The 15183-nt window shown below is 39.8% G+C and overlaps 1 long non-coding RNA gene across 1 annotated transcript; it reads left to right on the top strand.

Moving 5' to 3' along the window:
- The first annotated feature begins 1748 nt into the window (after nucleotides 1-1748).
- Nucleotides 1749-7660, top strand: LOC134298418 (uncharacterized). Its single transcript, XR_010005485.1, has 2 exons — nucleotides 1749-3497; nucleotides 4015-7660. It is a non-coding gene; the product is annotated as an uncharacterized LOC134298418 (long non-coding RNA).
- The last annotated feature ends 7523 nt before the right edge of the window (nucleotides 7661-15183 follow it).

Genomic DNA, 15183 nt, shown 5'->3' with positions numbered 1-15183 from the left:
AAGATGCGCTGATCCTAAAGCATAATCTTACCATTGCTCAGGGCCCTTCTACACATGCATTATAATTTAGGTTAAATCGGGTTGGGGGGGGGGGGTGGCTAAACAACATTTAGCCAAAATGCAGGCGGAATCAGGAGGAATTGGATTAAGGGCTGGAAAACGTGTTAAAAAGGTGTCCTTTATACCCGATTCCTCCTGAAAAAGCACACCTTCCCATGCCTGTATATCCCAGCAGGTATGGAAAACACATGCCTTATTTCCCTCTACCTGTAGACTCCCTCTGCCCCCCTTTTCCCTCTCAACTTACTGGAGGAAGCCTCCAATGTAGGCTTGCAACCTTTTCCCCTCTCCCTTCTCCCTGAAAAAAACAACCGGGGGGGGGGGGCTTGGAGGAGAAATCCCCCCCCCATCTTCCCAAAGAGCTCTTACAGGGGAGGGGGGAAAGAGGGAAGAAGACTGCAGGCCTCAATTGGAGCCACCCTCTGATAGGTGGAGGGGGAAATGGGGGGAATGGAGGGGGACTCTGGCAGTGCCCTTGCCCACCCCTGCTGATCTCAAATCAACAGAGGAGAGCATCAAACAACCTTCCCTCCCTGCAAAATCCTGATGTTTGGACCAGCTGTGTTTCCTCCATCCCGAGAGGAAGTGGGATTTAAAATCCCAATTCCTCTTGGATCTTTGGCTTGTGTAGAAGGGCCCTCAGTTATAGATGGCTTCACCATTCCTTCACAATTTCAAACTGTACTCTTTTTGTTCATGAAATTCAGTTAAGTCAATAAATTTTTGGGGTTTTTTTAAAGCAACAATAAGAGGTGGAACTTCTTTGCTCTTTCCTACCTGCCACTTGTCAATAAAAATTACTCTATTCCAGATGCTTTCTGATCTTATGATATACAGTGAGCCCTTGGTATCTTCTGGTGTTTGGCTCTAGGATTCCCATGGATACCAAAATTTGTGAATGCACAAGTCCCCTTATATACAATAGTGGAATAAAATGATGCCCCTTATATAAAATAGCAAATTGAAGTTTGTTTTTTGGATTTTTAAAGAAAACTTTTCAAGCCATGGATGATAACTTTCAAGGATATGGAGGTCTGACTCCACCACCATATAATTTCACCAGAAGGAGACTTCTGTAAAGCCACAAGAAAGGAGATACAGAACCATTGATGGCTCACAGTCTGAGCATCAGGGAAGCTACTCTTGTGGGATAAGGTGCTCCTGCTGCTTGAACTATGGGCCATCAGTGTACAGACTTTTGTGTCCCATCTGAATGGGCACTGAAATGGATATCTATGCCAGTTCCAATACATGGTTGATTTAACTGAGGAAGCTGGCATTTCTAAACCCCTAGAACAGTGGTTCCCAACGTTTGGTCCTCTGGGTATTTTGGACTTCAACTCCTAGAAACCCCAATCATTTACCAGATGTTAGGAATTGTGGAAGCTGAAGGACCAAAGGTTGGGAACCACTTCTCTAGAAAAATATGTAGCCAAAAGCTATCCTTTTCTAAAAATAAGAAGGATGAAAGAATTAAAATTAAAAAAAAGACAAAATACAGTAGAGTGTCACTTATCCAACGTTCTGGATTATCCAACGCATTTTGTAGTCAATGTTTTCAATGCATTGTGATATTTTGGTGCTAAATTCGTAAATACAGTAATTACTACATAGAATTAATGTGTAATGAACTACTTTTTCTGTCAAATTTGTTGTATAACATGACGTTTTGGTGCTTAATTTGTAAAATCATAACCTATTTTGATGTTTAATAGGCTTTTTTAAATCTCTCCTTATTATCCAACATATTCACTTATCTGACATTCTGCCGGCCTGTTTATGTTGGATAAGTGAGACTCTACTGTAAATAAGAAATGTAAGATCCTGTGTTCCAGGGCTTTTTTTCAATTGACCTGAATTTATAAATTTCAGAGGATCAAAATACAATTAGGGTAAATGGATCAAAGTTCCCATTGTTTTACTATCCATAATCCCAACCAGAGGAAAAGTAAAGTGAATGAACTGGTTAGAATGCATTGAGGAAGATATCAACAAGTTGGATCCAGAGAAGGATGACCAAAATGATTAAACATCTGGAAACTAAGACTTACAAAGAATTACTTAGAGAGCTAGTGAAAAAGAAGAGTGTGAAGTGAAATGACAACTATCTTTAAATATTCAAAGTGATGAAGCAAGCTTTTTTCTGCTGCCCCAGAGACCAGAACATAAACCAATGCACTGAATGCACAAAAGAGATGCCACCTGATGATTTTTGTACTGTTCCACAGCAGAATAGATTGCTTTGGAGGCTGGCAAACTTCATCTTTGAAGGTCTTTAAACAGAGATTAGATGGCTCCCTTTGAGAAGTTTTGCTGTGTATTCCCGTATGGCATGGAGCTGGACTAGAGTGCCTTCCAACTCTAAGATTGTATGATTCTATGACCTCTACTTGCTATACTAAGTAAGTGCCATTATAATAAGTTCTGAACCCCCCCCCCCCTCCAGTTGTCAATATGGTCTCTTTCTCATGACACAGTTATAATATTGATGCCACTGTAATTGCCACAATTTCACCCTGCTGAATCCTAGGATATGTAGGTTATTTAGAATTCTGTACCAAAAAGCTCCAATGCCTCACAAAACTATAGATGTAAGAATTCTGCAAGATGGAATTGTGGGAGTTACAGGAGCATTGAAGTGTTATAATTGTGTAACGTGAGCGAGCTTGAGATCCGACTTTATTCCAATAGGATTGATTTATAATTAATTGTAGAGTTCCTTCTTTATCCTTTTTTTCTTTTCCCGCTCCACATATGCATACACACACTACTATACCAAAACACTTCATAAAATTAATGGATGTTCTTCTTCTTCATTCACACAGTCATCTCCGACTCTTCATGACCTCATGGACCAGTCCACGCCAGAGCTCCCTGTAGGCCATCGCTGCCCCCAGTTCCTTCAAGGTCAGGATGTTATGCAGCCTAAATATAATTTTGATTGAAATGTTGATGTCCAAACATACATTTACTTTCTCCGCATACATTAGTTCTTTCTCTCTATGTTTCTCAGATATAACTAAAATTAGGCTAGTGCAAGATTTTACCCAATTCTACTGCCTCAAATTTCATTTATCACAAAGTGTTAAGTGTATTGCTTCCAAAGGACTTAAAGTGGCTGTATTTCAAGCCTTGTCTTTTTGCTCTTTGATTACAATGAATATTTATTGCCATGTCTGGAATTATAATTCTTGGAATAAGTCCCAAGGAGATTACATATTTTTAGGTACCATTTCTTTCAGGTAAGAGCAGAGTGCTATTTAGAAGGCAAAAAAACTGTAGGAATAACTGCAGCTGTTATCTACACAGCAGACTGTTGCACTGAGGGATATCCATTTTGTACACACAGAGGACTCCACTGCCAGAGGTGAATCATTTTCTGGACTCAGCTAGAATTGGAAGGAACAGTCGCTGGGACACTGTGAACTCAGAGGAAAGTATGTATTGGCCCTTTTGCCATTTGTACACAGTTCAGCATATTTTGCCATTTGTACACAGTTCACCCTTTTGCCATTTGTACACAGTTCAGCATATAAACAGAGAGGGATGAGAAGCAAGCCTGAGGTCAGGGCTGCTGGAGAGCTGGTATCATTTATTCCCTTCTGCTCATGCTTTTCTTCTGCCTTCTCATATGAAAGTGTTCCTTCTTTGTACACACTGGGCTGGGGGAACATGGGCTGACTGGTGGTGCAGAGCAGCAGCTGGCTCCCAGCAAGAAGTGATTGCTTTGTTAATCAGCTTACTCTCTTATTCCTTGCATGCATCAATTTTAAACATAGCTGTTCCCCTTCCCTAATGAGCTTTCTGGCACATTCTCTTCTAGGAATGTAAAAGACATTCCTGTGGGATTGTCCTTGCAGCTTTATATAACGTGTACCCCATTGCCTTTGATGATTTTCCCAAAGTGCTGGCGTGATCTCCTTCAGTATGCTTCTCTCCCCTTCTCCTCTTTAGAACCAATTCCATGACTGGGCATGTGACTAGAAGAAACAGCATTTGCCATCCACCGTAGATTCTTCTTCTAAGTTTATGGCAGCACATAAATTGGTCCATGTAAGTTTGAGCTCAGAAGAGATATTAGCTCACAAAAAAGAAGTCCAGTGATTGTGTGGTTCATGATTAAAAACAAAAATCAGAGTTGGGTAATGTTAGGAAAAAAACAAAATGTCACAAACATATGCAAGCGTTTAAGATCTCCCGAATTCTTCACCAATCAAAAGGGCATCAAAAGGGAGGGGGCACAAAATGGACCAATGACTTATCAGATGTGGCCATCACAGGGCCTCAGGTTCTATTTTTTGAAAATATGTTTTTGATTTTTTTTTGTCCAATAAATACCCTGGGAGTATGGGCATAATTTCACCATATTTTGAGCATCTTGGAGCATCTTTGGCCCAGAGGTCTATTTTGTAATAGGAAGTAAACTGGGTGTTGATATCCTGGATTCTTTATGTGGTAAAAAAAAAAAAAACACTTCACGTGGTTTCAAAATGGTTCAGAGGGGCAAATATATAAAAAAATGCTTTGAGGGCTCTAGCAGCATTTTCTCCTGACATTTCACCTGCATCTGTGGTGAAACATCAGGCAAAACATCACCTAGCTGTGGTGAAACGCTATTACCTAGCTTCTGAAGTAGGACTGTCTAGTTCACAGACACAATTAAGGCATCTCAAAACTTTTCAAAATCTGTTTGATCTCCTTCACTGAAAGATGAAATGGTGCAGAGAGCAATAAAAATGTTGCAGTTATGGAACAAAGTCTCAAAGAGCTTGCATTCCATCTGATCTAAAACAAACTGGCATTACTTATACAACCAAAAAAGTTACTAAATTATAATGTCATGTATCTTCTCTTTCATGCAGCTTTTTAAATGTTTCCTAACAAAAACAACTTTAAAAAATGGGTTAAAACTAGGTTTTGGTGGAAGAAGCTGTGATGTACTTTGTGGGCCTAATTCAAATTTTGGAAGACCAGTGGGCTGTTACAAGCTTAGTGAGCCAGCTGGTGCACAGCCTCAAGGCTACTACTGATGAAGTTTCTTGGAGAATGAGGCATCTCTATTCATTTATATTGTCCAAAAGATAATACCAGGTATGGCATCAACGCTTGCAAAATTATTGTTCTTTTCAATACAGCTCCTGCAATTCCATAGCCAGCACTGTCTGCGCAATTTTACAGGTACATACAAGAAGAGGAAAAGGTCAATGAGCACTAGTCCTCCCCTTCCTAATATATACACACTAACTTCAGCCTCAGGCTTCCCCACACCTGGTGGCTAGATCTGGACGTGGCGCTCTCATGTACTTAGAAACCCGAGGGACCCCAGTTTCAGAACATTCTGATTGTGTGGAGAATTTTACACATGTTTCTGCAAATGTGAACATTCCCCCTTTGGCCCTTTTGCTCAATGAGCACAGCTCTCAGGCTGCAGCTGGCAGGAAGACGCATGTCAGCAATGGGAAGAGAGCAGAGTTTTAGAACTTAATTGTTGTAAGTTACTATCCCAAGACAGTTGCATAATTGCATGAGCACTTTCGTTATTGCATCTTTCTTTCTTCTCACAATTATAGCAATTCCCTGATACAGGATTCTGCAATCATACTTCTACATACCCTCTTAACTCTCCCTATTCACACTTCAGAAAATTTATTATGATGTTTAAAAATGTTCCAGTTAATTTTAAGGGACATTTTAAAGTACAGGAATAATGAGGGGGATGAGGGAAAGTAGCAAAGGAGAACTACCCCACTCCTGACATAATTTCACTGTCAGTATGCCAGCACAGTGTAGAATGGACCCATCACACAAGGTAGGCAAGGGAAAATAGTGGGACTGGCAGCGATTGATGGGTTTGGGGAGGAGGGAGATTGACAGCAGGATGCACATGATTTTGTGTGATAAGAATCTGTCAGCTGTTTCAAAGCCAGTTTGCTTGCCGTGTGCAATAAAGTCCTTAGAAAGTTACGTTTCGGCCTAGAACTCTGAGAATCCTCCATTAAGCATGGCCCATTTATCATGCTAGCTGGTCAATTCTGGACATTTTAGCCCAGACTAAATATTTTTTCCAAGCAATGAGCTATGGCATGTGGCTTTAATCCTCTTTCCATGTGTTGGGAAAATATTCATAAGTTTTCTTGGGTATGTGTCCATTTCAATCAGTTTACCAAGCCATTGCTTCTTATGTGACTGCAACTGTGAGCTGAGTTTCAAGCACAGCATGAATTAAACAGCTTTCTTCCATTGTTTAACTGGATTCTCCATACAATCCATATTCAGAGCAATTTCAGAGTCCAGCACAGAATATCGTTCACTTCCAGTTGTCTCATGATATATACATGATTTATGCAGGCAGATGTTCGCCTCATCCAACACTGCCCACTGCCATGAAGCAATCCCGTGTGGCCATTGCTATGGAGGAGTGGAGGAAAAGTTGGAGGAAGTGAGAAAGGCAACTGTGCTGCAGGAATAGTTTCTCCTCCCCCTGCAGTTTGTGGGCTTTGTTGATGATGGCATGTGCACCCTGCTACCAGTTTGCTATCCCCCATGATTCTGCCATCACTAGTTATTAACAGGCAAAATCTGCCAGTCGCTACCAGTCCTAAAACTTTCCCATCACCTACCTTGGTGTTAACTCTCATAGTCATTTCCTCCTCACACACACACACACACACACACACACACACACACACACACTCTGTCAGTTATCATCTCTTATCTTGCCATGAACTGACATTTCGAATATAAGTGGCTCTAAAATGTCCTTTTGTGGCAGTCCATTGGCTGTTCATGGCTCAGTACACTTTGATTCAGAAAAGGATCTGTCTCCAATTACAAGACACTGTACTGCTCTTTCCAACCAGACATACTATGTTATTCCAGTATAAATAAGACATTTCCAGGACTTAGCTATGTAACTAAAACTGAATGTTGGAGTTTGGAACAATGTGTATTTTAGCTTGTAGCTAGTTCTCAATATTCTATAAATTGGTTGCTGGGTGTAGGAATCATAAAGTGAATAATACACCAGAATGATGTTACTGGGTATCCATGACTGCATATGAATCACAGTCATTTCCATTTGTGTGCTTCACCAAGAGAGATATTTAAGGCTATTGGATAGAGGTGTAGTGGATAATTGATTCAGAAATACAGGCAAAGCTTGAATATAAAATAAAGATTTGGGGCAGAATACTGTTATTGATGTATCTACACATTACATATGTGTATGTCTATTTTTCAAGAATGTTGTGCTTGTCACATCAATTATTTTTTCCGCAGCTGATAGAATCTTACTGAAGGGCTCTCTAAACTCTGCCAACATAGGGACCTTGGCTTCATGTGAATAGGAAGAGATCAAATCCAGTGACTTTATGGTATTGAAAAACTGAAAATCTTTTTCTACTGATCTTGTTCCTGTCATGTCTCTTCCTCTCTTTTGGAGTATTTATCTTAACACTCAACCTGTAACATCTAAACAAACAAGATGCAGACGTATCAACTGTAAGCATCATTAGCTTCCCCTATGTAAATTATGTACCATCTTTCCAATGAGCTTCAAATTTTTATGCCTTCCAGTTGACCTAATAAAATACAACTGTTATAGGTGTCTGTGCGTGTATTTGTATAAGAGGAGTGGAAAAATAAAATGCTTTACTTCCTGAGCATTCAACAATGTGTTATTTGGAAGTTCATACAGAGCAATGGGTGCTCCAACCTCTATAGCCTTCTGAATTAAGTTTTGGTAAAAAAAAAAAAATCAAGTGCAGCTTGTTTTTTAAAGACATTCCAAAACTGGCTTCAAAGGCAGGAACAGAGGGCTAATGGTAGATTGAAATAAAGTAGGAATCCTGTATTCCTGTATGGTACAAAATTCAGAAACAGAGATGACAGTGTGGTTGCAAAGGGAGAATGAAGCAGTGGAAGCCTAAGAATAAACACCTTATATGTGGTAGGGATGTGTTGCACCCCTAGGGTGCAGGGCACCTCAAAAGCACACTGCAGTCCCAGAATATAAGCAAAACAGGCAGTTTATTGAAGATTATACGCAAGCAATAGCAAATCAAAGTCCAAAGTCAATGAAATAAGCTTTAAATCCAGAAAGAACAAAATATTTGAGAATCTTGAAGCAACAGTCTATAAAAGTCACACAGAAGATCAGAGTCCAAACAGGATATCAAAATTAACCCAAACAAAGTATCAAAATCAGTCCAAGGCACAGGATCAAACTGAAATGCAGGAGACAAAGCTCCAAGATTAATCCAAGGAATAGGTTCAATGCTGGAATACAAGACATGATCTTGACTGGAGCAGGAATCCAAACTGCAAACTTCTGGAACACTAACTGGATACACAAAAATCCCCAAAAGCAAGGACAAGACTGGAAAAAAACTCAAGGCACAAGGCTGCATGAATTGGCATGGGGGTTCACAAGAACATGGAGCATTAAGCAGGGATCTCTAAACTCGATGAGCAAAGTTACCACCTCTGAATTTCTCACAGAAAACAGTTCCTCTTAAGGGTAAACTCAAGGCCTCTTTCTGTGGGAAATCTGCTCGTTATTCTTTCTCAATAACAGTCCCTGCCTGCACCGAAAACCCTCCCTTTCTCTTCTCTGATGATAAATTGCTTTCTTTCTGTCAAGCTCGTTAACCTTATCACAGCTAGAATCCTCACTAGAATGTCCATCTGGCAAAGGAAAGCCCAACCTTGACTCCTTCAAGGAATGCGGTTCAAGCTACCAGCTTGAAACCATTGTATGCCTGTTCACAGAATCCTCCAAGCCAAACTCTGTGTTATACCCCAGCCACCTTTGGGTTTTGAATCTGGTTCAGAAATGAACTTTGACCAGGATGAAGCTTATTCTAACCTTTTACCCAGTTCTTCTATGACCTCCTTTCAATTACAGACCCCAGTTGTGGATAGCTCTGATGCTTCCTTAATTAGGAGAGATACTGAAAACATTACTCCCGTGGTAGAACCAGATGTCCCGAGTTCCCCAGGGAATGTATCCTTTAATAGAAGGGAGTTTCCGCGTTGCGAGAGATCACAGAAACAGGAACTTGAAGGAGTAAACGATTGGCATCTAGAGGGTATACTGGATAGGAGATTCCCTTGGGAACCTGTGGGGAGTTAGTTTCTCTTCGCTGTGATTAGATCTAAGTCCCATAAAAGTGTCTTACACTGTGAACAATTTGCGGTGTCAACATAGCAAATCCTTGAGGACACTTCACCGACTCCAATTCTCAGATTTCTCCAAGCCAAGCCTCATGTTTCCTGGCGGCCAAGCCGAGCCGCGTCTCCAGATTGAACCGGAGTAAATTCACTTCCTTGCCTTGTTCCTGGATCAAGATTGGTTTTAACTCCGTCTTGTTCCTGCCTTGATGACAAAGATTACTAAGTGACTTTGGACCTTGTTCTTTGGACCTTGCTCTTTGGACCTTGTTATTCACTCTTGCTTCCTCGTTGTTTTTCCCCACTCAAGAACTTTCAAACAGTTTTGAGCGTGTTTTGGTTTCTGGACTTTGGACAATAATACTGGACATTTTTCTTCAACTCTTTGGACTAATTCATACCATGTCTTAAAGGACTATTGCTCACTCAGCTTATCCACTTATTATTTCCTGAATTTATAATTGTTTTAATATTATATGATTATTGGTCTCTGTTTGGTTTCCAGTTCTCACGCTGCCTTGGAGTGCAACACTCTGGCTGACCTGGGACAGCAGTTTCCTCCAACTCTAGCCGCATAGGAACCTCAGGCCCAAACCCAGAGTCAGGTGCAGGAACCATCACAGAGTTAGGAACAGGGACAATCACAGGCTGAATAGGCCCCACCTCAGGCTCCCCTGACAGCTTAGGAGCAGGCTGGGCTACAACAGGATGAGTGGACAGGGAAGTAGAAAGGGAGGTGTGTTGGCTAAGATGCAAAGAAGGAAGATGGACTCAGCTTGTATGAACCACTCTAATCAAGTGACAAGCTGAATAAACCATAGGTGGCTTGTAACTGGAGCAGGTGGGCCACTCACATCAACATCTGGGAATGAGATACACAGGTTTACCCATGCTGCAAGCCACCACTGGTAAAACCCAAAATGGCATCCATAGAAATAATCTTTTAAAGGTTCAGATTCCTAAGAGGTGAATGTCATAGAATCATCACTTCTTAGAATTTGTAATGTCCAGGGCCATTCAATGCAACTCCTAGCATTTAGAAACACACAACTAAAATCACTCCTTAAATTTCCAACATCCAAAAATGGAGAATTTATCACCTTTTGAGGAATCTCAGAAGTCCCTGAATCAAAGGGTTGCAAGGATTATGAAAGTATAGTTTACAAGTTTCTTGGATATTTTTGCCCATTTTTCAAGGGGAAGATTTTTTTTCCATTTCTTAGCTTTTTTTCATTAAAAAATGAAACCAAATGAGCTAGAACTCACTTCCAATTTGATTTTTCTGTGGTATTGAATTTTTGGGCCAAGCATGCCTGCGGAGGTTGAGAAAGGGGGGGGGGGGAGCATGCTTCTTAAGTTGCTCACCCATTTGCTAGAATAATGGCTAAAAACAGCATGCAGGAGCCAGTATGACTAGGCTTTATTATTGAGAAGCTTAGATCATGCTGGTTTCCACAAGCTGTCATGCACCATGTGTTTGTATTAATGGCTTTTCTATTATGTATACCACTAATGAATCTGTTCCAGTGACAACAATTTCAATGACTGGCCTTTTGCTTGCAAAAGGTACTGCTTTAAAAAGTTGTTGTTGTTGTTGTTGTGTGCCTTGAAGTGGTTTATGACTTATGATGACCCTGAGGTCAATCTATCATGAGGTTCTCTTGGCAAGATTTCTTGAGACGCAGTATTCCATGGCCAACCAGGAATTTCAAATCTTGTCCCTTTCAAATCCCTTGTAGTCCACTTCTTAAACCACTACACTAAGTTGGCTCTCAATTAAAAGGTACCCCATATCTGCAGGACTGCATCCATGGTTTAATTTATCCACGTCTGACAAGATATGTCCTCTCTAGGTATTTTCTAGGTTCCTCCCACACAACTCTATGGTATTCTTGATCCAGGATCCTTCATTTCAATAGGATTTGCTATTTCTGTGGTTTTGTGTATCCACACAAAGTGTGGAAATGTATCTCAATTGAATACAATAATTGTACTATTTTTCAGAATTTGTGGATATTATGAAATGAACTCAAAATGAAAGCTCATATGTGTAGCCAACAAATAATGTATCATTATTGACTACTCTCATATTAAAGAGCATGTTATATAATCTGACAATGCTTGGCTGCTAAGGTTGTCAGATCTCAGGACTGGCCACTGAGTTTTGGGTTTCCATGGGTTATATCTATGTGGGAGACAAGAGTGCAATTGATTGTTCAAAGTGAAAATGTCAGTTGATACTCTGAAGATGGTAAGAGGACTAATTGTTTTGATAAATACTCAGACAGGCAGCTGAAAACATTGACAAGGAAAAGCAGCATGGTTGCCAGGAGACCAGCCAAGAATTGAGGATTGCACAATGCCAAAAGCAGCCCTCAGAGATCTGAATTTCCATCTTGAACTAACTGGAGCAATATTGGGCCACGGAGTAATAAAAATTCATTAAGAATAACAAAGTAGCCCAATTTATCAGCTGTAGTATGTAAATAAATACCAAATAACCCCAACAGAAGAGTGCTGAAGCACTGAACCCTTCCACAATTTCAATCAAATCATCTTATGACAACTCAAAACATCTTATGATTATGCAATCTGTAGGAAGCATCCCATATTGGCATTTGCATTAAGAAAATAAGCCTTCTGAAGGGGAAACCAGAAGAATGACATTTTCAATATGTTGTGTGTGTGTGTGCGTGCGTGTGTGTATCCAGGATTACTAAGGAAAAATAATAAACTTCCCATCCCTGACGATGGGAGTGAGGTGGGGAGGAATAAACCGAGATCAGGATTAGGAAAAATTTACTAGAGACAGACTTGTGGGAAATGTTTTGTTCTTGCTATATAACTTTTGCTTTCTCTCTGATTTTGAGAAGTGACTAAATAAACACACAGTGACTAGATAAATAAATAAATAATATTAGCTATCTATCAATATTTCACTTATATCCTTGATAAATGTCTGAATTAAAAGCATGCAATGCATCTCTACTAAATCTCTGGATTACACAGAAGATTGAATTTTCCCTCATGTGACTGAGGTGCACAATCATAAACCTGGGACCAAATCTGGCCTTCCTGAGATCTCAATTGGGCTCCTTAGGATTTGCTGGATGATCATACCCTTTTGCCACAACACCATTGTTTGCCAAATATCATATGTTTTTCTCATTCTAAAAAGTTCAAGGTGCCTCTCCCATGGTCAACAGGTTAGTAAATGCGTTATGTTAAAGCATGTTTAAACTGGCATTTCTAACCCCCCTTTTTTGTCTTTGATGTTGCCCACTAAAGAAATGCAGCATCTTAGAACGCTTCTGAAACTGAATTTGGACCTCATGTTACAAGTAATTCTTCACCATAGTCTGCCAGAATGACACATAATAAACGGCCCCTACAGTATAAGGCGAGCCCCTATTAAATTCAAAAAAGAGGCACAGTCTTTGCAAGGACAGAACCTTCTTTATAAGGATATGGTACAAATTGTCTGAGGGTTCTGTTAAAATGCAAATCGGAATGGCACATTGAACTTTATTCCAAAAAGGTAATCCAGGCAGAGCAGTCTGGTGAAGGGGCAGGAACAAAGGGAAAAAATGAGGGATCCTGGAAGTCCTGGTAGTGCTGGGGAGGAAAGCAAGAATACGCAAGGAGTTTAGCTTTTTTTCAACAAATCTGGGGCCAGTACTGAAATCTGTTCACAGCAGAGAACAACAACCAACCACAGATTGCAATTCCATCACAGGGACCAAGGCCTGGAGGATCACATGAGTTTATTTTTAGTTTCTTTGGAGGTCTAGAGAGCTGAAGTCTCAGCTGTCAATTCAGACTATCAGAAGTTACATACATTGTATTACTCCCAGACACTTTTTGAAGTCTTGCTTTAAAAAAAAACAACCCCTACCTAATTATTAAATTATTGCATTAATATTTCACCATTCTTCCAAAATGCACACCGAAACAACTTACACCAGTTTTAAAAAGACAGAGCTAAGACATTACTTAACAAAAATCTTTAAAAAATAAATATCAATGCAACTTAAAACATTAAAGACATTTAAAACAGTTAAAATGTAGTTTCAATAAAAGATATTTTAAAAGTGTACCACTTACATACTACAGCTTTATAAACATAATTATGGAGCTGTATAATTATGAAATAGCTCCATAATTATCAAAGGACTGCCTAACTAAATAAAAATATTTTCACTAGCTAGCAGAAAAGTCATAATCATAGGCTATCACCTGTTGCCGAGTATGATTGCCTTTCAAGTATATAGTCATGGCAATGGGTCTGAAGGTTGCTGTAGAGACCACTATTCTGGATTCACATGTTCTTTTTCAGTGAGGACATCAATTTCTAGATGGAAGGCAGTATTGACAAGGGTTGGCTTGATGTGCCTTCCTCTTGACACATTTCTCCCTTTTGCCCTCAATTCATGCCTTTTTGAATTTCATAGCACTGTTGGTAACAGCTGACCTCCAATTAGAATTCTCAAGACCAGTTCTTCCCAGTTCTCAGTGTATGCCACAGTTTTTAAGGTTGTCTTTAAGTCCATCTTCAAATCTCTTTTGCTGTCCACCAACATTCTTTTTTCCATTCTTGAATTAAGAGTAGAGTAACTACTTTGGGAAACGATGATTGGGCATTCAGACGCCATGGCCTGTCTAACAAAGTAAATGGTGGAGGATCACCACTTCAATGTGGATGGTCTTTGTTTCTTCTAGAATGCTGATGTTTGTCTACCTGTCTTCCCAAGAGATTTATAGAATTTTTGGAGGCAACACTGATAGAACCATTCCAGAAGTTGAGAGTGATATTTTGCAGGCATATAACAGTGTTGGGAGGGCAATAGCTTTATAAACAAGCACCTTGGTATCCCTATGAATGTCCTGATCCTCAAACACTCTATGCTTCATTCGAAAAAATGCTGCACTCACAGAGCTCAGATGGTGTTGTATTTTGGTGTTGATGTTGACTTTTGTGGAGGGGTGGCTGCCAAGGTAGTGGAAATGGTCAACATTTTCTAATGTTACACCATTAAGCTGTATTTCTGCAATTACAGAAGGCTTGGCTGGTGCCTGCTGAAAGAACACTTTGGTCTTCTTGATATTCAGTGAGAGGTCAAACTTTTTGCATGCTTCTGCAAAGATGTTTCAAATGGCTTGTAGGTCTTCTTCTGAATGAGTACAGACTATATAATCATCAGTATATTGGAGTTCTATAACAGATTTTGTTGTGATCTTGGTTTTGGCTTTCAGTCTGCTGAGGTTAAATAGCTTGCCATCTGTCCGATAGATTATTTCCATGCCAGTAGGAAGCTTCCCATCTGCAAGGTGCAGTATCATGGTGATGAAGGATTCTTGCGAGGATTTTCCCAACAGAGGTTAGAACAGAGGTTAGAAGGGAAATTACTTATTCTATAAGTAATTTCACACACGTATGTCTTAGGATTTGGGTTGAGCTTTAGAACATCTAGTGTGCTCCCTAGTGGCAATTATGAATGCATCACATATAATGAGCAATTTTTAAAGTTGGCCATCTAATTTCTGTGACATTTGGACAGCTTTGTATCCTTCCCCCATGAGATTTTTCGTATCACTGACATAGAATATCTACTTAAACACTATCCAGTGTATCCTTAAAAACCTCTAGCAATACACAGTCTACTGCCTTCCAAAGCAACCTGTTACACTGTCTTACAAGCAGGAATATCTACCTAATATTTAGATGAAATCTCCTTTTCCTATTTAAAAACCCATTGGTTTAGATCTTATCCTCTGGAGCAACAGAAAACAAATTACTTCCATCATTAACATGGCAATCTTTCAAGTATTAGAAGATGGATATCATATCATCTCTTAATGCTCTTTCACAAGCTTAAAGTCCTTCCCCTCATGGGATATTATCTGCAAGCCCTTAGTCTGCAAGTGGCAAACAGTCCAGTAACTTTATGAGAA

The sequence above is a fragment of the Anolis carolinensis genome, chromosome 4 (assembly GCF_035594765.1).
Source record: "Anolis carolinensis isolate JA03-04 chromosome 4, rAnoCar3.1.pri, whole genome shotgun sequence".
NCBI lineage: Eukaryota > Metazoa > Chordata > Lepidosauria > Squamata > Dactyloidae > Anolis > Anolis carolinensis.
This window is presented reverse-complemented; position numbering and strand designations above follow the sequence as displayed.